The following is a 25,451-nucleotide window of genomic DNA, read 5'->3' as shown; positions in this document are numbered from 1 at the left end:
ACTTTCGCGATCTGCCTGCCTGGTCTATCCCGGCATGCCGGATTAAACGAGGTCGCCGGCACGTGGTACAGAATGACTGAGACAAGTAATTCTTACAAAACCTTTATTGCACAACGACATGCTATCACAAACAGAAGGCTATATGCAATAGTACAACAAACTTATAAGGCATTTATGTCCTCGTCATCAGAAGAATCGCAACTTTCCGCGTCAGTGAGTCCAGACCCGTTTTCTTCGTCGTGGATCGGGCTGGGCTCCATCGTGCCCGTCGTCAGAACATCAGCTAAACGTCCATGTAGACTACTGGAGTCTGCTTCTGCCACAAGTCCACACTTGATAAAAGATTGACGAATCAGCTCCTCGGGAACTTGACTCCATGCCTCTTTGACCCATTGTGCAATGGTGGCATATGAAGCGGAGCGGCGTTTTCCCGACTTCGTGTGCTCCACTTCTCCATTCCTCAACCATTCCGTCCACAGGCTCCTCATCGCTGTCTTGAAGTTGCGATTCCAAGCTACGTCGGCAGGCTGAAGAAGTGGTGTGAGTCCACCAGGAATAATCGAGAGGCAGGTGGCGTAATGCTGCTTGAAGCTTGATTTTGTTGTAGTCTTCAGATGCGCTGGCGCACTGTCCATCACCAGCACTGATTTGGGTTTGAAGAAGGCACCCGGTCGTGCAGCCCAGACCTTTTGCTTGTAGGTGTTCATAAGCTCAGCAGTCATGCTCCCTTTCATTGCCACGGAAACAACAATTTCTTTAGGGAAGTCAACCTTTGGCACGTTCTTGAGTCCTTTGAATATTATCATCGGCTTCAGTTTTGTACCATCGGCCATTGCGCTGAGAACAACAGTGTATCGAAGCTTGTCCTTGCCGGTTGTCCTGCATGTTACGTGCTTGACTCCCTTAAAGTCGTACGTCTTATTCTGTGGCAAGTCAAAATACATCGGCGTCTCGTCCATGTTTCCAATGTTCTTCAGTTCAATTCCTCCAATTACTGATTCGTGAAACTTGAAAAAACAATGGCACAGCTCACGCGCATTGTCCGGAACCTTTTGCCCAACACTGGTGACTGACCTGTTGACAACTTTGTACCTTTTGGTGAACCTTTCCAACCAACCATTGCTTGCCTTGAAGTTCGTTGCACCGTCGCTCTTGCTTAGTAAGTCTTCGGCCCGCGCCTTGATGTGGGATGCAGAAACAGGAATACCTTGCTTTCGTTCTTCGGATATCCAGCTAGCAAGGCTTTCCTCCATCGCAGGGTACCTTGCACGTTTCTTTGCGGTGTCCTCGGAAGAAGGTATGCACCTACGTTTCCTGATGACCAAGTCGTCGTCGGTCCTGCACGCTTCGAGCTTGTCCTGCTGCCTCAACCAGTCCTGCACGCACGAACGAGGAATGCAGAAAAATCGTGCTGTTGCGCTGATGCTACCATGAAGTTCGGACAGCTTCTTCAGCACGTCCAGTTTGAACGAGATCGTGTAACTACGCGTGTGCGTACGAGCCGGAGTCGGACCTTCATCCATGGTGGCAGGCTCAGTAATGCCAGAGCAAGACCCAAGCGGCCGTAAGCAGGTCAAGATTGTCCAGTGAAGATAATATTAGCACAATGAATGGGCTTTCATCCTCCGGAGGGAACAGTAGAGCAAGAACCAGCGTTCGTTCCGTGACGTCATCCTTCCCTGGACTTTCCCCGCGTGTGTCATTGAACTGTTGTGAAGGACCTCGGTTGACTCCTGGAAGACTACGTCCCCGATTCTCGCATTTGCCGGCATGCCGGGAAATACGGGGTTTCCCGGCATGCAGGTCAACCTCGCTTTAATCCGGCATGCCGGATAATACGCGGTAATACGGTATGATGCACTCTGTTTTGCATTACAAGAGACCTATCTGAATCCACAACACACACAAACATTCCGGCGATGGAACCTGTTCCGAGTTGGCGCAACACGTGCATCTGGTGGTGTCGCTATCCTCACATCAAAGACCATCCCTACAAAACACCTTCCACTGAAAACAACACTTGAGGCAGTTGCTGTTTAGGTATGTCTTCACGGGGTCCTAACCATATGTTCCTTATATCTACCGCCGTCAGGCCTGGTAAGACAAAAACAACTCGAAAGTCTTTTAGATGAGCTCCCACCACCCTGTCTTTTATTGGGAGATTTCAATGCCCATAACTACTTGTGGGGCAGCACAAGGGCGGATTGTCGTGGCAAAATGTTAGAACGGCTATTACTCTCAAGGCCAGTGTGTCTACTCAATACTGGTACACTAACATATGTGAATGCTGCTACACAGACATTCTCTGCAATAGACCTCTCTCTGTGTAGCCCATCCATTTTGCAAATGCTAGACTGGGTAGTGGATGAAAATTCTCGTGGAAGTGACCACTTCCCAGTTACCTTAAAATTACACCTGCCTTCAAATACCCTTGCAACACGTCCACCTCGTTGGAAATTATCAGAGGCTGATTGGGGCATGTTTCAGAGAGAGACCGATCTTTCACTGTCTTCTACTCAAGGTATGGGTGTTGAACAAGTGAGCAACATGATTAGAGACACGATCATAAGGGCAGGCACTAATTCCATTCCGCAAACATCCGGTCGTCTCCCCAAGTGCCGAAAGCCTCGGTGGACGAGTGATTGCGAGATAGCTCGTAAAGAACAAAACCGTGCATGGGGTATCTTTCGAAGATACCCTACAACAACAAATTTAATTCTATTTAAAAAGGCCAGGGCTAAAGCAAGGCGGATACGAAGAGAAGCTAAACGTGAATCGTGGAGAAATTTTGTATCCACTTTAAGTACGAAGACTCCCTCAAAAACTGTATGGAACAGACTCAGGAAAATCAAGGGTGGATACGCCAACTTTACTGTCCCATTATTACAAATAAATGGCACAACGTGTCAGAACATGGATGAACAGGCAAATGCTCTTGGTGAGCATTTTCAGAAGGTTTCCAGCTCCTTGCATTATAGTAGCGACTTCTTAAAAATCAAACAACAGAAGGAGAAACAGAATTTTCCTAGTGGAGCTTACGAGAAGTATTCTTACAATAAGCCTTTTACAATGATAGAATTGTTAAGGGCAATGTCATCATCAAAAATCACAGCGGCTGGACCAGATCGAATAAGCTACCCCATGCTACAGCATTTGTCAAACACTTCTCTGGAAAATCTTCTTGATTTCTTGAATACTATTTGGCAAAGGGGACATATCCCTTCTCGCTGGACGGTTGCAACCGTTATCCCGCTTTTAAAACCAGGAAAATATGCATCAAATCCATCAAACTATAGGCCTGTAGCACTCACAAGTTGTCTCGGGAAGACTTTTGAGCGAATGATAAATAACCGTCTCATACACTATCTTGAAGAAAATGAGTGCATTGACCAATATCAGTGCGGATTTCGGACGGGTTGTTCCACTGCGGATCATTTTGTTCGTTTAGAAACTTTTATACGTGAAGCGTTTGTACGAAAACAACATTGTGTGTCTGTATTTTTCGACCTTGAGAAGGCCTATGATACCGCATGGCGATATGGAATCTTGCTTGATTTGCATTCATGTGAAATACGTGGCCGTCTGTTCCACTGCATCGCCGACGTCCTTCAAGGAAGATCGTTCAGGGTCCAACTAGGCACAATCCTTTCGCGCCCTTTTGCACAGGAGAATGGTGTTCCTCAAGGTTCTGTTTTGAGCGTTACTCTATTTATTCTGAAAATGAATTCTATCGCTAAGGTTATACCCGCCTCAGTCAAGTACTCGCTGTATGTTGATGATGTCCAAATATCATATTCTTCCTGCAACCTAGCCATGTGCGAAAGACAGCTGCAGCTCACAATTAACAGGCTAACTAAATGGTCCAGTGAAAATGGCTTTAAATTCTTCCCAGACAAGACCATATGTGTACCATTTTCAAGAGTTAGAGGAATGTCTCCCGAGCCATCACTTAAAATGAACGGCAGTGATCTTGTTGTAGGGACAGAATGTAAATTTCTAGGTCTAGTCTTTGACAAAGAGCTTACTTTTCTTCCCCACATCAAAATCTTGAAGGCTAAGTGCGTGAAGTCATTGAACCTTTTAAAAGTCCTGTCTCACAGGTCCTGGGGGGGAGACAGAGAAACATTGTACAGGGTCTACATGTCTACAGTTCGGTCCAGGCTGGACTACGGATGTGCAGTTTATGGATCTGCACGCCAATCTCTCCTAAAGTGCTTAGATCCTATACATCATCAGGGCTTGCGACTGGTCGTCGGAGCATTCTGAACGTCACCCGTTCAAAGCCTATACGTCGAATGCAACGAGTGGTCTCTAGGAAGGCGACGAGCTTATCTTAGTGTCATGTACGCACTGAAATTCGTACTTATCCACAACATGCGGCGCTCTCATTCGTTACAAGGACGCCTTTTGAGCAACTGTTCTTAAACAAGTCTTCAGTCGTTCCTCCTTTCAGCATGCGAGTTTTACGAGAAGCTGAATTTTATGATTTTACCCACTACAACACTCCGGTTTTGCAATCTGGTGGGAGCCTGCCTCCATGGCAACCACCACCACATTGCAACTCTTCACTGAGCAGAGTAGTACAGAAAAAGCGATACTTCCACGACTGTGCTGCAGCAGGAGTTCGAAGGTTTAAGAGAAAGCTTTGGAACGCACGTGGCGTTTTACACGGACGGATCGAAGACTAATGCTGGTGTATCTTGCGCCATGGTAACTGGGACAGTCACAATAACTCACCGTTTACACAAAATCATGTCGATATTCAGTGCAGAGGTTTATGCGATCATCATAACACTCAACTACATTTTACAACACCCGGCGTCCGGAACTTGGCGCCCCCATCGCCCGGCAGCAGCCGCAGTAGCCCCCTCCTGCACTCACGGTTGGGTCGCCGCAGGAGGGAGACCCCCACGTATAACTGTGCGTGGCTTTCCCGTGTCTGGGGAAAGGGGGATCCTGGCGGTTGAGTAGACCCGGAGGTTGTTTTGGACCCTTCGGGGCCCCTCCTGGAAAGCAACACACCGCTTTGGCCCCTGCTTCCCATAGACGGGTGGTCCTGGAAGGCCCGGCCAGGACTATTCAGCTAGTCGCCATCTCCCTTTTCATCACTTTATCTTCCTTGGTCTCCGTCTTTCTCTCCTTTTCCTCTTTTCACCTTCTTTGGCGGCAAGGGTCAACCTTGGGCAGTCTTTCACTCTCCAGAAGCTGCGCTTGGGTATAGTGTAGGCGTACCTGCTACTGCGTCAAACGCGGTCCCCTGGTTGGGCTCCGTGGTGGGCGGCAGGACCCTTGCATCGAATTGTATTGTCACCTTTATGGCATCCTCTTCTTTAAAACCCCGAGATCGGAATCGGAAACGGTTCCGCACCGAGTACCACCAAATTGATTTAAATACCTCAACACCTGAACCATGGTTTGCAAAGTTTCTCGTTGTCCACTCGAATGATGACACAAGACCACTCTCAAAGGTGTCTCCTTTTGTAATAGCGAAAGCACTTGAACAGCTGATAGGTAAAGAATACAATGCCAAGAAACTGGGCTCTGGAGATATCCAGGTCCATGTTGAAAAGCGAGAGCAAAGCAGTGCGCTTCTTTCACTGACAAGCATCAATGGTATATCTGTCACAGTAAGTTCTCACCGGAGTCTCAACATTGTTAAAGGAGTAATTTCTGAGAGCGACCTTCTTGACTGTTCGGAATCGGAACTTCAAGAAGGCCTACACCAGCACGGTGTGGTAGCCGTAAAGCGAATAGTCATGCGTAGGGATGGGAAAGAAATCCCAACAAAGCACATAATCTTTTCTTTCAAGCTCCACAAGCTGCCAGAAACAATCAAAGCCGGTTACCTCAGTTGCAATGTGAGGGCTTACATCCCAAATCCGAGTCGCTGTTACAAGTGCCAGCGGTTTGGCCACGGTTCTCAGGTATGCCGTGGGCAGCCCGTCTGTGCTAAGTGTTCCGGCAAAGACCATTCCTCAGAGTCGTGCAGCAATGACTTTCAGTGTGCCAATTGCAAGGGTAACCACCCTGTTTACTCCAGATCATGTCCGTGTTGGAAGGAGGAGAAACAGATCCTCAAGCTGAAAACTGAGCAAAATATTACATACAGTGCAGCAAAGGCACAATTGGCGTTCCAGAAGAAAGGAACCTTCTCTGATGTGGTGCGCAGGGGAGTGGCACCAGTCAGAGTATCGTTGGAGACCCAGACCTCTGGGGCTCCCCTCCACACTCCCCAACACAAAGAGAGGGACACTGAGGGTTCTCCTCCAGTGGCCTCTCAGACGAACAGCCAGGGAGATGCAATGTTAACCTCAGAGGAGGTTGTTGCATCCCCTTCCGTTTGGGACGGGATTGCCATGGGCCTGTCTCAAAACACGAGTCAAAGCATGGATCTCGATGACGACGACTGCTGCTCTCAGAAGTCGTCTTCGAGTCTACCAAGTATTTCCATGGGCAAGGAACAGAGAGGGAAAAAAGCTGGCCGAGGACGAGGAGGAAAAGCCAAGGAACAACAACAAAGGGTTCCTCCACCGAGAATACAAGCTCCTTAATCCCTCCGCATTTATGGACAGTTGTTCCACAAGGTCTTTACGCCTTAGAGTAGTCGTTCAGTCGATATTCTTTTTCCTCTTCTGTGCATTTCTTATGGGTTCCCAGAGCATTATTCAGTGGAACTGCCGGGGTTTGCTGAAAAATCTTGATGATGTCCATGATTTGGCAGACAAACATCATGCTGTCTGTTTCTGTCTCCAAGAAACAAATTTGATTCCAGACACCCCTTTCCTCCTCCGACGGTGGAACGTTTATCGTAAGGACCGAACAGACACGGCACGTGCTTCCGGAGGTGTGGCCATTCTCACGGCCAGAACACTCCCCACGAGAGACGTTCCACTTTCCACAAATCTTGAGGCCATTGCTGTACAGATATGCACTGACCGTGTAGTGACGGTATGCTCTTTATACCTACCGCCATCAGTCAGGGTTCAGGGTCGAACAGAGACAGCTTGAGGATCTTATTAATCAGCTCCCATCGCCTTTTCTACTACTGGGAGATTTCAATGCGCATCATTTGCTCTGGGGTTGTTCCAGAGTTGACACCCGAGGCAAAATGTTTGAGAAATTATTAGCATCCTTGCCAATCTGCCTGCTCAATGCAGGAAACGCTACTCATGTTAATGCTGCTTCGCAGTCCTTTTCAGCCATAGATATTTCGCTGTGCAGTCCATCTGTATTTCAGGACATTTCATGGACAGTGGACGAAAACCCCTATGGTAGCGATCACTTCCCTGTCCTTTTAGAGATCAATCGACCATCAGGTGCTATTAGAACCCGCCCACCTCGTTGGAAGATACAGTTAGCAGACTGGAACCTCTTTAAACAAGAAGCCACACTTTCTATAGAGTCCCTCCTTGGGCTGAACATTAATGACGCAAATAACAATGTAACAGACACTCTTGTAAAAGCAGCAACCAAGTCAATTCCACAGTCATCAGGTCTGCTGCCCAGGCGTTGCAAGCCTTGGTGGTCAGAGGACTGTGGAAATACACGAAAAGAGCAGAACCGTGCTTGGGGCAAGTTCCGGCGGTATCCAACCCCAGCAAATCTACTGGCGTTTAAGAAAGCTCGAGCAAAAGCTAGGTGGACACGACGACAAGCAAAGAGTGAATCGTGGAAGGGTTTTGTCTCCTCCTTGAATAGCAATACCCCAACTATAAGGTTGTGTGGGATCGATTAAAGAAAATAAAGGGCAGTTACACAAGCTTCTCTATTCCTCTCTTGGAGAAGAATGGTACGGTGTGCCAAACTTTAGAAGAACAGGCAGATGTGTTGGGAGAACACTTCCAGAGCGTTTCTTCCTCCTCTCACTACACCAGGGATTTCTTAAAAGTCAAAGATGATGCTGAGAAATTCAAAATTACATATGGCACCAATGACAGACATGCTTTTAATAAACCATTTTGTTTGATGGAGCTGCTGCGTGCTCTGTCGTCTCCAAAACAAACAGCACCAGGGCCAGATCGAATCACGTACAGCATGTTGCAGCACTTATCAAAAACATCACTAGAAGGTCTTCTGCACTTTTTCAATTCAGTTTGGAATCAGGGTGAACTCCCATCTTGTTGGAAAGTGGCGACAGTCGTTCCACTTTTGAAGCCAGGGAAAGATCCTTCCAACGCATGTAGCTACAGGCCTATAGCCCTTACAAGCTGTTTAGGCAAAACCTTCGAGCGCATGGTTAACTACCGCCTGATGTACTTCCTCGAAGAAAATGGATGTCTCGACAGGTATCAGTGCGGATTTAGAGCCGCCCACTCAACCACTGATCATCTGCTGCGGCTGGAAACTGTCATCAGGGAAGCGTTTGTCAGAAAACAGCATTGTATTTCCATATTTTTCGATATTCAAAAAGCGTACGATACAGCATGGCGATATGGTATCGTTCGCGACTTGTACAATTTCGGTGTACGCGGCCGTATGCTCCGCTGCATCGCAAATTTTCTACAGGACAGAACTTTTAGAGTCCAGTTGGGCACTTCACTCTCACGTTCTTTTATTCAGGAGAACGGTGTCCCACAGGGTTCCGTTCTGAGTGTCACACTCTTCATAGTCAAAATGAGCTCTTTTTTTTTTAATTTCGTGTTAGCGCCGCGAAGCAACTGTGGCTATGAGCGGCGTATAGACGTGGACAGATGAAGAGAGAACAGCAGGAAGGAGTGGGGGACAGAGGGGGGGGTTAGTATGCGTCCTGGGCCGACCAAAATGAACTCTATTGTGCACGCTATTCCGCCATCCGTCATGTACTCACTGTACGTTGACGATGTTCCGATATCTTGTTCGTCTACAAGCATTTCAAGATGTGAGAGACAACTCCAGCTCTGTGTGAAAAAATTAGCAAAATGGTCATCTGAGAATGGATTTAATTTCTCACCTGAGAAAACGGTTTGCGTACCCTTCTCAAGAGTAAGGGGTATGTTTCCTGAGCCAGAACTTAAAATGAATGGCCAAGATATTACGGTCAAATCTGAGCATAAATTCCTGGGTATACTTTTTGACCGCAAGCTCACTTTCAACCCTCACATAAGGAACCTAAAAAGTAAATGTGGGAAATCGCTGAACATTCTCAAAATCTTGTCACATAGATCCTGGGGTGCAGACCGTGAGGTTCTGCGTCGCATCTACACATCTTGCATCCGTTCCAAGCTTGACTATGGATCTGTCGTGTACGGCTCTGCACGAAAGTCCGTCTTGAGAGCTCTAGACCCTGTCCACCACCAGGGACTGCGACTGGTCTTGGGAGCGTTTCGCACATCGCCGGTCGAGAGTCTCTATGTGGAGTGCAACGAGTGGTCATTAGAAAGGCGGAGATTTTACCTTGCCTCCACATATGCACTAAAAGTACGAAGTTATCCACAGCACCCAGCTTTCTCTTGTGTTACTCAGACACGCTGCAAACAGTTATTTCTTAACAAACCGTCATGTACACCTCCTTTCAGCTTGCGAATCCTGCAGGAAATTGAAACACACGGTTTTTCAGAGTACGATTCTACGCCTGTAGGAACTAGTGAGATGATTGCTCCGTGGCAACCACCGCCCAAACACAATACATCTTTATTGCAGTACAAGAAACACGAAACTCCCACAGCCGTACTCCTGCAAGAGTTTCTGTCTATAAAAGAAGGTTTTGGGGACCATGTCGCATTTTACACAGATGGTTCCAGAACGAACACCGGTGTCTCATGTACAATGGTTACAGACACATCTTGTAGATGGCATCGATTGCCTAACACAACTTCCATTTATACCGCAGAAGTGTATGGCGTAATCTTGGCACTTAATCATATACTACGACTTTCCATCAGGTCATCAGTTGTGTATACTGATTCACTTAGTTGCCTGCAGGCTATGTGTAGCCTGCAACCACCAAAAAACCTCCTTGTTCTGCGAGCAAAACACCTGTCTAGCCGCATAATAAACACAGGTCTTTCCTTGACACTTTGCTGGGTGCCCAGCCACGTCGGGATACCCGGTAACGAGCTCGCGGACACAGCGGCTACCAACGCACTCTCAGGTGACATAACCCCCTTTGACGTACCAGCACAGGATCTGAGGTCTGCCTTGCGTAGAGCAATTAACTTAAAATGGCAACATGACTGGGACACACAGACAAATAATAAATTACATTTGATCAAGTGCAATGTAGGTAAGCCTGCAGGAGTTTTCAAAGAGAGGCTTTATGAAGTAGTCATGTCTCGTTTGCGTATCGGCCACACATTTCTCACACATGGATTTTTAATTCTCCAGAGGGACCCACCTCAGTGTGTGCACTGTGCTGAGCAGTTGTCTATTCTTCACATTCTCATCAGCTGCCTCCCGGCGTCGGGAACTTGGCGCCCCCATCGCCCGGCAGCAGCCGCAGTAGCCCCCTCCTGCACTTACGGTTGGGTCGCGGCAAGAGGGAGATCCCCACGTATAGCTGTGCGTGGCTTTCCCGTGTCTGGGGAAAAGGGCATCCTGGCGGTTGAGTGGACTCGGAGGTTGGTTTGGACCCTTCGGGGCCCCTCCGGGAAAACAACACACCGCTTTGGCCCCTGCTTCCCATAGACGGGTGGTCCTGGAAGGCCCGGCCAGGACTATTCAGCTAGTCGCCATCTCCCCTTTCCTTACTTTCCCTTTCATCTCCTCTCCCTCTCTTTCCTTATTCACCCTCTTTGGCGGCAAGGGTCAACCTTGGGCAGTACTTTCAGTCTCTCGTTGAAGCTGCACTTGGGTATAGTGCAGAAGGATGTGTTAGTGTGCGGAGCACGTTCCCTTGGTTGGGGTCGGTGGTGGCCGACACACCTACTGCACTGAATACCACATACTCATATATGGACAATCAAACTTCCAAAAGACGCGATCGGCCTCCCAAAAGAAGCCGCAACGAAGTACTCAGCATGAATTTCCTTAATGTCACTGAAGAACCCTGGTTCCCAAAGTATCTAATTATACATTCAGAAGACCAAGACTGCCCACTCGAAAAAATTTCTCCATTTCTGACTGCAAAGGCTCTGGAACAGTTAATTGGGAAATCGTATGATGCCAAAAAGCTGAGAACAGGTGACATCCAGGTTAAAGTTCAAACAAAACAACAGAGCGCAGCCCTTCAGTCACTAAAGAAAATTGGCGATGCTGCTGTATCTGTTACAGCACATCGCACTCTTAACATTGTAAAAGGCGTGATTTCTGTGGACGAATTGCTCCCATGCTCAGATTCTGAAATAGAAGAAGGCTTAAAAGATCAAGGAGTCGTGCTCGCAAAAAGAATTGTAATGCGCAGGGAAGGAAAGGAAATCCCAACTAAGCATGTAGTCCTGTCTTTTCAGCTTCATACACTTCCTTCTTCGTTGAAGGCAGGGTACATCAACTGCCAAGTAAGAGCATATGTTCCTAGCCCAAGGCGCTGCTTTAAATGCCAGCACTTTGGACACAGCTCGCAAACCTGCAGGGGACATGCAACATGCCCAAAATGCGCAGACAAAGAACACGCACCAGAGCCTTGCCAGAAAAATGTAACATGTGCAAACTGTCGCGGCGAGCACCCCGTTTACTCCAGGTCGTGCCCCCGATTTCAAGAAGAAAAAGAAATCTTAAAAATAAAGACAGAGCAAAACATCACATATAAAGCAGCTAAGGCGCAACTCGAATTCCAGAAAAAAGGCACTTTCTCCGAAGTGGTGCGCAGGGGAGTGGCACCACCTGGAGTATCTGTGGAGACCCAGACTCCTGGACCTCCACTCCACACTCCCCAAAGAAAAGAGAGGGCCACGGAAGTGTCCCCTCAGGCTGGCCAAACCGCCAGCCCAAACGGGATGGCAACAGCCTCATCAGAGGTTGCTGGCTCCCCTTCTGTTTGGGACGAGATTACAAGCTATCCGTCCCAAGCCATAACAATGGAAGTTGACGACGACGACCGCTCATCACAGAAGTCGTCGTCGAGTCTTCCAGCTGGTTCTTCTCACGGGAAGGACAAGCGGGAGAGGTCAGGTGGTAGAGGTAGAGGAAAGCATAAGGAACAGCAGAAAGTACCCCCACCAAGAATACAGGCTCCATAAAACCATGCAGAGACAACACAAAATTTACATAAAACACACACACTACACAATGCAGGTGTTCCTTTTCCTCTTCCTAGTTATCTTAATGAATCCTAGCAATATCATTCAGTGGAATTGCCGAGGCCTGCTCACAAACATAGATGATGTTCACGATCTCTGTGACACACACAATGCCGCCTGTATTTGCTTGCAGGAAACTTATCTGAACCCCTGTAACCCTAATCCATTCAGGCAGTGGAATATGTTTAGGAAGGACCGATCCAACACAGCACGGGCTTCTGGAGGTGTTGCAGTTCTGACACGGAAACACATTCCTGCAAGGCACTTTCCATTAAACACAACACTTGAGGCTGTTGCTATTCAGATTTGTCTCGATAATGTAATAAATGTATGTTGTCTCTATCTTCCACCTTCGATAGCTGTTGAACAGAAACAAATAGAAGATATTTTGGACCAGCTTCCCTCACCGTTCCTCCTGCTTGGGGATTTCAATGCACATAACATCTTGTGGGGAAGCCAAAAAACCGATAGTCGTGGGAGAATGTTGGAACGAGTCCTCCTTGCAAGGCCTGTCTGCTTAGCAAATACGGGATTGCCAACATATGTAAACTCTACATCAAGGTCTTTATCCGCAATAGACATCTCATTGTGCAGTTCTTCTCTTTCCCACTGCGTGGACTGGAGAGTTGAACAGAATCCCCGAGGTAGCGACCATTTTCCAGTCATTATTAAATTGCATGGTTACACTAACAACATAAAAACACGTCCACCGCGGTGGAAATTACAACAGGCAAACTGGGACATATTTGAAAAAGAAGCAAATTTCCCGTCTTCGGCTTTTCAGGGTTTGAATGTTGAGGAGGCAAATAAGTTGATCACTCATACAATTATAAATGCTGCTGAACAGTCCATTCCGCAAACATCTGGCCGACTCCCCAAGCGCTCCAAGCCTTGGTGGACGAGCGATTGTGGAAGCACACGCAAAGAACAAAACCGGGCGTGGGGTGTCTTTCGACGGCACCCCACTACAACAAATCTAATTGCTTTCAGGAGAGCTCGGGCGAAAGCACGTTGGACGCGAAGGCAAGCAAAGAAAGAGTCCTGGAGAAATTTTGTATCATCCTTAAATAGTACCACTCCATCAAAAATAATATGGGACAGACTAAAGAAAATAAAGGGCGACTATACAAGCTTCTGTGTACCATTGCTACAAATAAATGGCACCGTGTGTCAAAGTATGGAGGAGCAGGCCAATGCCCTCGGGGAACATTTCCAACAAGTGTCAAGTTCATCACATTACAGCAGAGATTTCTTAAAAATTAAATCAGCTGCTGAAAGACAAACACTTGATAGTGGGTTAGATGAGAGGTGTGGCTACAACTCACCTTTTTCAATGGCGGAGCTACAAAGGGCTCTGTCGTCCCCTAAAAACTCGGCACCTGGACCTGATCGCATAGTGTACTCCATGCTTAAACATCTCTCTTTAACTTCATTAAGGTCTGTCCTGGATTTCTTTAATTTTATCTGGCGAGAAGGTGTTCTCCCTTCTGGCTGGAAGGAGGCAACCATAGTTCCACTGCTGAAGCCAGGAAAAGATCCCTCGCACCCGTGCAGTTACCGACCCATAGCGCTGACAAGTTGTCTGGGGAAGACCTTTGAGCGCATGGTCAACAACCGTCTTATGTATTTTCTGGAAGAAAATAATTGCTTAAATCAATATCAGTGTGGCTTTAGAGCTGCATGCTCAACAGTCGACCAACTTTTGCGTTTGGAGACTACCATTAGAGAAGCCTTCGTCAGGAAACAGCATTGTATGTCTGTTTTCTTCGATCTAGAGAAGGCATACGATACAGCATGGCGATATGGTATCCTTCGAGACCTGCATGCACTTGGTATACGTGGCAGAATGTTCCAATGTATTACCAATTTCCTACAGGGGAGAACTTTCAGGGTACAAGTTGGGACAACACTATCTCGTCCATTTATCCAGGAAAATGGTGTCCCGCAGGGGTCCGTACTTAGCGTGACCCTTTTCATCGTAAAAATGAACTCTATAGCAAGTGTTATCCCTACGTCAATCAAGTATTCATTGTACGTCGACGATGTTCAGATTTCTTATTGCTCCTCTAACCTATCGGTGTGCGAACGTCAGCTACAGCTAACAATAAATAAGCTGGTTAGATGGTCTCAGGAAAATGGCTTCAAATTCTCTCCCGACAAGACAGTTTGTGTTCGTTTCTCGAAGGTTCGGGGAATGTTCCCAGAGCCCACCCTTTCTATGTGCAACCAAAGTGTAAGCGTGAAACCTGAACACAAATTCCTCGGTCTGATTTTCGACGAAAAACTGTCTTTCTCAGCTCACCTGAAAACTCTCAAGAAAAAATGCATTAAGTCTTTGAACATTTTAAAGGTACTCTCACACCGATCATGGGGCGCAGATCGCGATACATTACACCGGATCTATGTCTCCACTGTCCTTTCAAAACTTGATTACGGTTGTGTGGTGTATGGGTCAGCACGACCTTCTACTCTGAAAATGTTGGACCCTGTACATCACCTGGGACTGCGCCTGGTCCTTGGAGCGTTCCGGACCTCGCCAGTCGAGAGCCTTTATGTAGAAGCCAATGAGTGGTCTCTCGAAAGACGGCGGTTCTACCTGAGTACGTCATATGCATTAAGGATTAGAGGCTACCCACAAAACCCGGCGATCCCTGCTATAAGAGGCACACAATATAAACAGCTCTTTCTGAACAGACCTTCAGCGGTATTGCCATTTAGTATGCGCATGTCGCAGGAAATTGAGCACTATGGCTTTTCAGAATATAACTCAATGATCCTTGAGTGCAGCAAAAAAATCTCACCATGGCAACCTTATCCAAAATGTGATAAATCACTGACGAGATTCGACAAACATGATACGCCAAGCATTGTATTGAAACAGGAATTTGAGCACCTAAGGGAAACCTTTGGCAGCCATATTGAATTCTACACTGATGGATCAAAAACAAATACCAGGGTTTCATGTGCTATGGTTACTGGAATAGTTACACGTTCACACCGTCTAAAGAGCACCATGTCTATTTTTACTGCTGAAGTGTATGGAATAATTTTAGCCCTCAACTACATCCTACAAAATCACATAAGATCCTCAGTAATATACACAGATTCTCTCAGTTCTCTGCAGGCTATTTGTAACATACACCCCACTAAAAACCTGGTAGTTCATCGTGCAAGGAGCCTGGCAAGCACTATAGCTAATAGGGCCTTTCAGCTACTCTTCTGCTGGGTACCCAGTCATGTTGGGATACCTGGCAATGAGCGAGCTGATCATGCTGCTACGGTTGCGCTAACAAGTGACATAACCCCTTTCGAAATTCCATATCAAGACCTCAAACTATGTCTAAGAAGATGCATCAATAACGACTGGCAGACATCTTGGGACCAGCAAACCAATAATAAATTACGTAGTATCAAGCCCAATGTAGGCACCTGCTCACAAGGTATGTCCAGTCGACTATATGAAGTGCTATCCTCTCGCCTTCGTTTGGGACACACATACTTGACGCATGGGTATCTTCTACGAGGAGAAGACCCACCAGAATGCAACCACTGTGGGGAACAGCTTTCGATCATTCACATCCTCATCACGTGTCCAGCGTACCAACATCTTCGTCAACATCATTTTGCTCCCTTTTATAGAACCTTCTTGCCCCTCCACCCAATGCTTCTGCTGGGTGATGACAGCTTTGTTCCTTTTGAGAACGTGTATAGGTTTTTTAAAGATACTGGTTTTTTAAAACATCTGTGATTTTAAATACTAATGCAACAGTTACTCATATTTTAGTCCTACACATGTACTTTTTAACTAACTAGTCTTCAGCGGTATTTGGCGCATTATGGCCTTTGTAGCTGATGCGCCAATAAAACCCGAATCAAATCAAATCAAATCATCAGCTGCCCTCTCCAGGAACATCATCGCCAAATTCATTTTTCTGAGTTCTACCAGTATCGAATTCCTCTTCACCCAGCCCTTTTGCTGGGCGATGAGCCGCTTGTAAGTTTTAGCAGAGTTTACAAGTTTTTTAGGGACACTGGATACCTAAGAGATATCTGAATTCACATATATTTTTTTATGTTTATATCAGTTTTAAATTCATCGTTATCTTTTAACTGGTAAAGAGATCATATATCACAGTATTGGCGCATTATAGCCTTAGTTGCTCATGCGCCATAAAAAACCCGAATCATCAATAACATTTTACAACATTGCATTGTGTCATCAGTCATCTATACAGATTCCCTCAGCTCTTTGCAGGCAATATGTTCAGTCCAAAAGACAAAAAAAAATTATTGTGCAGCGAGCACGACGTCTAGCTAATGCAATAACTAACAGGGGCTATCGTTTAACCCTTTGCTGGGTGCCAAGCCACGTGGGCATACAGGGCAACAAAAATGCGAATCGTGCAGCTGCAGCTGCACTTTCAGCTGACATAACAGTCTTTGATGTCCCTGTTCAAGACCTCAGGTTATTTTTGATGAATGCTATGAACATGAAATGGCAGCAATTTTGGAGCACACAAGAGCAGAATAAGCTACACTTGCTGAAGCCTCAAACAGGAAATCGCTTACAAAGTCTTGAAAACAGGTTACACGATGTCTTAAGGCGCAGGTTAAGGGTTGGACACACATACATGACTCACGGGTTTTTGCTACGTGGGGAGGACCCACCTGAGTGCTTTCGCTGCAGAGAGCCCCTTTCTGTCCAACACATTCTAATTACATGCCCATTACATGAAAGTTATCGTCAGCGTCATTTCACTGAATTCTATCGTTACTCTTTACCTCTTCATCCAGCTCTTTTGCTGGGTGATGAGGCTATTGTCCCTTTTACTGCAGTACATAAATTTAAAAAAAAAACATTGGATATCTTAACAAACTGTGAATTTTACAGTAAACTCTTTTCTTACCCTTTCATGTGTTTTTAAGCCATCACTAGCCAAGTTGTTTTAATATGAGCATTTGAATTTTTAACTGGGTTCATCACATTACCTTGTTGTTTGGCGCATTATAGCCCTAGTTGCTTTTGCGCCAAAAAAACCCAAATCATCATCATCATCATCATCAGGATCTTGACGGAGTCGCCGATGGATACACCAATATCGGGCTTTAGCCGAGAGCCATCCGACTAGGTGTAGACCCGCTCCTCTGTAACTGTGGCTGCTGGGCTATACTTTCGGATAAGGCGGACGATTTGGCTGCATACAAAATTGTGCTTTTCGACACGGGGAAGATGGACCCTCTCACAACCTTGCAGGATGTGGAAGGCCGTCTCTTCCCGGCCAGGACAAAATTGACATTCCCGTGCCTTAGGGTCACGCGCCTGCTTATTGAAAAGCGCCCTGGTAGGATACAAGTTTGTGTGCAGACGTAACGCCCTGATGCGGTCTCCGTCCGTTAAAAACTTCGAATCATGGCGCAGCCACGCGTTGCCAACCAGCCCCCTTCTGTGAGCAAATAATCTCTTGTTCTTGTACGTGGCGATGACTCTGGACAATGCTGTTCTTCTTGCTGTTTGCAAAGCCACTGTCAAATCAGCCTGTGCAGTGATACCAGTTGGAATGCCGAGAAAGGCTGAGAGCCTACTCTCTTGCTCTAATAAAGCTGATGATAACACGGCATTCACAAAGGGGTGTCTCAATCGGGCCATCATCGCCAACGCCTTCATCTGCATACTAGCAGCCACCCATTGCAGCTGTAAAAGGCCCAAGCCGCCCTCTCTGTAGGGATGATGACAGTGTACGTTAGGAAAAGAAGGTGGCAAGTGGAGGACCTGCTTCACCAAGTTTCGCATATTCTTTTCTTTCTTAGCAGCATCGTTGATGACAGACAAGGAGTTTGCCAAGATGTAAAGAAACCGAGGAAGCACAAGTGTGTTCAGGCAGTTGAGCCGCTGGAATGGCTTCAGAGAAGCGTGCCGGATGACAGAGATGAGCCTTTCAGCCATGTCGTCCTCGCACTGAGGTGCCCTGTTGACAAAAAGACTTATCCCCAGATATCTCACGGGGACGCCCTTCGGGCGAGGACGAACCACGACATCGCAGACCGTAATTGGTGGAATGGTGCAATCAAACCATTTGCGCCTTCCATCATATCTCCGCCCAAAGTATTGTGTTTTGTCAGGATTAAGCTTTAACCCCGCGGAACTCAAAAAGACCTCGGTTCGGTGAACAAGAGTTTTGAGGCCCTCAAGGCTCTCGGACATGAGCACAAGATCGTCGGCCCGGCGTCGGGAAATTGGCGCCCCCATCGCCCGGCAGCAGCCGCAGTAGCCCCCTCCTGCATTCACGGTTGGGTCGCCGCAGGAGGGAGACCCCCACGTATAGCTGTGCGTGGCTTTCCCGTGTCTGGGGAAAGGGGGATCCTGGCGGTTGAGTGGACCCGGAGGTTGTTTTGGACCCTTCGGGGCCCCTCCGGGAAAGCAACACACCGCTTTGGCCCCTGCTTCCCATAGTCGGGTAGTCCTGGAAGGCCCGGCCAGGATTATTCAGCTAGTCGCCATCTCCCTTTTCATTACTTTTTCTTTCTCCACTCCTTCACTGTCTTCCTTTTCCTCCCTTCACCTTCTTTGGCGGCAAGGGTCAACCTTGGGCAGTCTTTTCACTCTCCAGAAGCTGCACTAGGGTATAGTGCAGAGGTAGGTGTTAGCGTGCGGGGCACGTTCCCCAAGTTGGGCTCCATGGTGGGCGACACGCCTGCTGCACTGAACAATAATATCTTCTTACATGGATAACCACCACTCTAAAAAAACTGATCGGCGCCTAAAACGGAGCCGCACCGAGAGACCTGAACCGAATCTGCTTGATCTGTCTCCAGACCCTTGGTTTCCGAAGTTCCTAATAATTCAGTCTAAGGAAGAGGGAAAGCCACTTGCTAAAATTTCTCCTTTTGTTGTGGCGAAGGAACTCGAAAAAGTAATCGGTAAATCTTACAACGCAAGAAAACTGAATGCAGGGGATATCCAGGTCGAAGTACAGAACAAACATCAAAGCACGGCACTACAGACACTGTCAAACATCGGGAACATACCTGTAAATGTTAACGTACACCGCACACTGAACATAACCAAAGGTGTAATATCAGAAGATGAACTCATCGAATGCACAGAATCTGAGATTGAAGATGGACTGAGTGAGCAGGGCGTGGTCTCTGCAAAACGGATCATTATGAGGAGGGATGGTAAGGAAATCCCAACCAAGCACATTATTCTTTCTTTTCAACTACATGCGTTACCTTCTAATATAAAGGCTGGTTACCTCAGTTGCAATGTCAGACCATACATTCCAAACCCAAGACGTTGTTTCAAGTGCCAGCATTTTGGGCACAGTTCGCTTGTCTGCCGCGGACACTCCACCTGCCCAAAGTGCTCTGGCAAAGACCATTCGCCAGAGACTTGCAGCAATGAGTACCGTTGTGCCAACTGCCAGGGCAACCACCCGGTGTACTCTCGATCGTGTCCACGTTGGAAAGAAGAAAAAGAAATCATAAAGATCAAAACCGTACAAAACATTCCTTACAGAGCTGCAAAGACACAATACGAATTTCAAATGAAAGGATCTTTCTCCGAAGTGGTGCGCAGGGGAGTGGCACCACCAAGGAAATCTGTGGAAACTCAAACCTGCTCGCAGGTCTCTGAGTTCCCACCCTACACTCCCCAACAGGAGGCTGGAGACACTCAGGTGACTCCTGCAGTTACGGAGGCCAGCCGTTCAACTGGCCACAAAGAAACAGCCATGGCCTCCTCTAAGGTCGATGGCACACAATCAGTTTGGGACGGGGTCGTAAAAACCCCTTCCCAAAGAGGCACCCAAAGTATGGAGGTCGATGATGATGACTGCATGTCGCAGAAGTCATCGTCGAGCCTCCCCAGCATTCCTTCACAACGGAAGGAAAAACGAGAAAAAGGACGAGGAAGGGGTTTCAAAGGGAATGAGCAACAGAAACAACCCCCGCGAAGGGTCCAACCCCCCTAAATGGTACAAGTCCTTTCTAGTCGTTGTCACCAAGTGCTGCGCTTTCTTTTCCTCCTTTTTAGTGTGACCGTTATGAACCACTTCCTCCAGTGGAACTGCCGTGGTTTACTTTCTAACTTAGACGACATTAACGATCTCTTCGACAAGTACAATGCAGCATGTTTCTGCCTCCAAGAAACATACTTAAACACACACACACCAAATCCAATTCGTAGACACAATGTATTTCGAAGAGATCGAACAGACGCCACTCGCGCATCTGGTGGCGTGGCTGTCGTCACACGAGGAACTGTTCCGTCCAAAGAAGTCCACTTAGTTACACTACTTGGAAGCCGTAGCCGTGCAGATGTGTCTGGACAGAATTGTCACTATCTGCTCGGTCTATTTGCCACCATCAGGAAGTTTTGCACAGAGGGATATAGAACACTCAATCAGCCAACTTCCAACTCCATTTATACTCTTAGGCGACTTTAACGCCCACAATCCGCTTTGGGGCAGTGCAAGAACCGACGGCCGAGGGAAAATGTTGGAAAGGGTCTTGTTATCAACCTCCATCTGTCTTTTAAATACAGGAGCACCTACGTACGTCCACTGTTCAAGTCAGTCTTTTTCGGTCTTAGATTTATCGCTTTGCCGTCCATCTCTATATCAAAATATAGAATGGAGTGTGGAAGAAAACCCACTTGGGAGTGATCACTTTCCAGTGGTCCTGAAGTATATGTGTGCAGTCAATAGTCTGACAGCATGCCGCCCTAGATGGAAGCTCCAACATGCTGACTGGAATGCTTTCTCTAAAAAATGTGACCTGTCGTTAATCCCTGTGGAGAGGATGACGATTGAAGAGGCCAACAATGTAATTACCAACGTCATCCTTGATGCAGCAACACAATCCATTCCCCAGACTTCCGGTCGTCTACCGAAACGACCGAAGCCATGGTGGAACAGCGAGTGCTAGGAAACTCGTAAACTTCAAAATCGTGCGTGGGGTACATTTCGGAGGTACCCCACATCACAAAATCTTCTTTTGTTTAAAAAGGCGAGAGCCAAGGCCAGATGGACGCGGAAACAAGCAAAGCGGTCATCTTGGCACAACTTCGTGTCTTCTCTATCTCACAGTACCCCCTCCAAAGTAGTGTGGGACAGACTTCGCAAAATCAGAGGAGAACACCGCAGTTATACAATCCCTCTTTTAGAAGTCAACGGGCAGGTGTGCGGAAGCCTACAAGAACAGGCGGATGCGCTCGGACAACATTTTGAACGCATCTCTGATTCATCCCATTACAGTCCCGAATTCCTTAGAGTAAAAAGAAACACTGAGAAACGAAAAATTCGAATGAGTGGTGGTGATGAGTACGTGTACAATCAGCGGTTCACGATGGTGGAGCTTCAGCGATCCCTATTCGCTGCTAAAGCCACTGCCCCGGGCCCAGACAGAGTAACCTACTCCATGCTGTGCCACTTGTCCGATGACTCAAAAAAATTGTTGCTCCTTTTCTTTAACCGCGTTTGGGCAGAGGGAACATTACCATTATTATGGAAGACTGCGACTGTCATTCCCCTTCTCAAGCCAAGAAAGGAAGCATCGAACCCAGCCAGTTACAGACCTATCGCCCTTACGAGTTGTATTGGGAAGACATTTGAGCGAATGGTCAGTAACCGGCTGGTTCATCATTTGGAAGAAAATAATTGCCTTTCTGAATTTCAATGTGGTTTTCGAACGGGGTGCTCCACTATGGATCACCTTGTTCGGCTAGAAACCACAATCCGTGAAGCCTTCGTCAGAAGACAACATTGCCTATCCGTTTTCTTTGATTTAGAGACAGCGTATGACACTGCGTGGCGACACGGTATTCTGCAGGATCTTTACTCCTTTGGCGTGGAGGGCAGACTCCTTAGATGCATTTCAAACTTCCTCCAGCACAGATCCTTTAGAGTGCGATTGGGAACCACTCTATCCCGCCCCTTCGTACAAGAGAATGGTGTCCCGCAGGGATCCGTTCTCAGTGTTGTCTTATTTATTGTGAAAATCAACTCTGTGACCAATGTCATCCCACGCTCCATATCTTTCTCCTTGTACGTGGATGACATTCAAATATCTTGTTGCTCCGCGAACCTGTCAATATGCGAACGACAGATGCAGGTAGCCATCAATAATATGGCCAAGTGGTCTTCATCAAATGGATTTAAATTTTCAGCTGAGAAAACTGTGTGTGTCCATTTCTCTAGGATTAGAGGACTCTTTTCACCACCTACACTGCAGCTTAACCGACAAGATATCCTTGTTCAACCAGAAGCCAAATTTCTTGGCATCACTTTCGACTCGAAGCTGACCTTCAAGGCTCATGTCCAAAACCTAAAGATAAAGTGTGTCAAATCATTAAACATTCTAAAAATAATTTCTCACAGATCTTGGGGTGCAGACCAGGAGACACTGCACAAAGTGTATACTGCATGTATTCGCTCGAAACTTGATTATGGGTCCTTTTTCTACGGCTCTGCTCGCGAGTCGATGTTGAAAGCCCTGGACCCTGTCCATCACCAGGGGCTCAGGCTCGTGCTTGGCGCCTTCCGAACGTCTCCAGTACAGAGTCTATACGTTGAATCAAAGGAATGCTCCTTGAAAAGACGGCGTTCTTACCTCGGTACGTCGTACGCACTTAGAATACATAGTCAACCCCAAAATCCAGCCTCGACTTGCGTCAAGCACACACGCTTTAAACAGCTGTTTATTAACAAGCCCTCTGTGGTCCCTCCATTCTCCTTGCGAATTGCATCGGAGTTTGATTGCCACGGTATCACGTCCTGTGACCTACAAGTTGTAGAGTGTAGCAGAAAGCTCCCACCCTGGGAACCACCTCCAAGGTCTGACACCTCTTTGTCAAAATACAAGAAACAAGACAGTGCCTCATCAGTACTTCAACAAGAGTTTGCACACTTGAAAGGCAGCTTTGATACCCATACTGAGATTTACACAGATGGGTCCAAGTCTAGTGCAGGAGTGACTTGTGCCATGATTTGTGGCGCGCACACAAGGTCTCATCGTATAAAAACATTTGCATCAATTTTTACTGCCGAGGTTTACGCCATTATCTTGGCTCTCAACTACATCCTTCAAGATTCCATAAAGTCCTCTGTTATATATACAGACTCCTTGAGTTCCATTAACGCAATTTGTAGTCAGCACTCAACAAAGAACTTTCTTGTGCAGCGAGCAAGAGCTTTAGCCAGTTTGGTAAGGACAAAGGGGTACTCCCTTATCTTGTGCTGGGTGCCCAGCCACGTAGGCATCAAAGGCAATGAGTTAGCAGATAAAGCAGCTGCAGCTGCTCTCCCAAATGACATCACACCTTTTGAGATGTCCCCGCAGGGGGCACCGGCTTCGGCTGGTGTTTGGTGAGTGGCGCCACCACGGACCCCAGCCCCCAGTCCCAAGGTGTTAACCGTACCGTGCCGAGGGGATGCAAGGTGAAGGGTCAGAAACCTTGAACGGTGGCGGTCGGGGTCTTGGTCAAGCTCCGGCCGATGGGTTTTCCTTAAAACTCCGGGACCTTCCCACATGTATGAATGTGAAGTGTGGGTGACCAATGGGAACATTCATTTTCTTAACCTCTTATGGTAAAACATTATTCTCCTCCCTCGATCGCGGGCGGCAAGCGCCCGCGGACCGAAGTCTTCAAACAGGTGTTTGACACCTTTCAAACTAAATACATTGTCGTTAGTAGTGTGAGCGCCGAGACTGAAAAAAGCACTCCACTCGGGAAAATGTCGCCATTCTTCATTGAGAAGGCAGTGGCGTCTCTATCAAAGAATGTGACTGAAATTAAGCGCCTTAGCTCAGGTGACTTACTATTGAAATGCACCTCTGAAGCTGATTGTGAGCTCATACTGAACGCACAGCAGATGCTTGGAATAAAAATAACATCAAGCTTGCACAGGACTCTTAATACCTGCCGTGGTGTCGTGTCGTTAGCTGAACTCATTGATGTTCCTTCGGAAGAGATTCTTGAAAACCTAAAAAGCCAAAAGGTGATTGATGTAGGGAAAATAAAAATCAGGAAGAACAATGAGTACATAACGACACGGAACACAATTCTCACATTCGACTGCCCGACTCTACCAGAAAGACTGAAGGTAGGATATCTGACTGCAGAAGTGCGGCCATATATTCCTAACCCACTTAGATGTTTTAAATGTAACCGCTTCGGCCATCCTTCCGATGCTTGCAGAGGATCTGCATGCTGTGCTCGCTGCAGCAAACAGGACCACAACTCCAAAGAGTGCGGAGGGCCTGATCACTGCGTTAACTGCTCAGGTGACCACCCTTCGTACTCTAGGTCTTGCCCAAAGTGGAAGTTTGAGAAAGAGGTTATGCACATCAAAGTTACACAGAAACTAAGTTATCCAGAAGCCAGGAAGAAGGCATCTCCCTTCCTGTTCCAGAAATCCTTTTCATCTGTCGTTAAAGAGAAACCAAGGATGATTTCATGTGCAACACAGACAGAAAAGTCAACACAAAGTGAAGAGACACATACACCTCTTTCTCAAACGCCACCTCCCGTAACAGTAACAAAAGTTTCGCAATCCTCTTCCGTGGCGTCATTTTCACAGACGCCACCGTCATCATCGCAAACTGTGGAGGCAAGCTCCATGGAATGCGATGATGACACGAGCTCGCAAGGCTCATTCACGAGCGTGAGCTCACAGTCCCAAAGGAAGCCTAAGGGAGATGTTTCACGGAGTGGCTCACTTCCTGATATATCTCCAAAAGAACTAGCGGCTGCTCGGAAGAAAACTCCGAGACAGCCAATAATGGCCCCAAAGAAAAAATAATGAAACTTATCTCATACAGTACACTCTTCTTCATAGTGCAGACATGTCTTGTACACATCTCCCTCATTTTCTCTATTATGGCGATCCTTCAGTGGAATTCCCGGCGTCGGGAAATTGGCGCCCCCATCGCCCGGCAGCAGCCGCAGTAGCCCCCTCCTGCACTGACGGTTGGGTCGCCGCAGGAGGGAGACCCCCACGTATGGCTGTGCGTGGCTGTCCCGTGTCTGGGGAAAGGGGGATCCTGGCAGTTGAGTGGACTCGGAGGTTGGTTTGGACCCTTCGGGGCCCCTCCGGGAAAACAACACACTGCTTTGGCCCCTGCTTCCCATAGTCGGGTGGTCCTGGAAGGCCCGGCCAGGACTATTCAGCTAGTCGCCATCTCACTTTTCATTGCTTTCTCTTTATCTTCTCTCCTCCCTTCTCTCTTTCTCTTTTCACCTTCTTTGGCGGCAAGGGTCAACCTTGGGCAGTTCTTTTCACTCTCCAGAAAGCTGCACTT

General features: G+C 47.3%; 1 long non-coding RNA gene across 1 annotated transcript; it reads right to left on the bottom strand.

The window, feature by feature from the left end:
* Window positions 1-18,569: 18,569 nt before the first annotated feature.
* On the bottom strand, window positions 18,570-20,423 carry LOC135373501 (uncharacterized). The gene is made up of 3 exons (XR_010416497.1): window positions 19,406-20,423; window positions 19,179-19,298; window positions 18,570-18,852 (listed from the first exon to the last, which is right to left on the bottom strand). It is a non-coding gene; the product is annotated as an uncharacterized LOC135373501 (long non-coding RNA).
* Window positions 20,424-25,451: the final 5,028 nt, after the last annotated feature.

Source organism: Ornithodoros turicata, unplaced genomic scaffold (genome assembly GCF_037126465.1).
Source record: "Ornithodoros turicata isolate Travis unplaced genomic scaffold, ASM3712646v1 Chromosome25, whole genome shotgun sequence".
NCBI classification, from domain to species: Eukaryota; Metazoa; Arthropoda; class Arachnida; order Ixodida; family Argasidae; genus Ornithodoros; species Ornithodoros turicata.
Note: the sequence above shows the minus strand (reverse complement) of the source record. Positions and strands in the feature narration are given on the sequence as shown.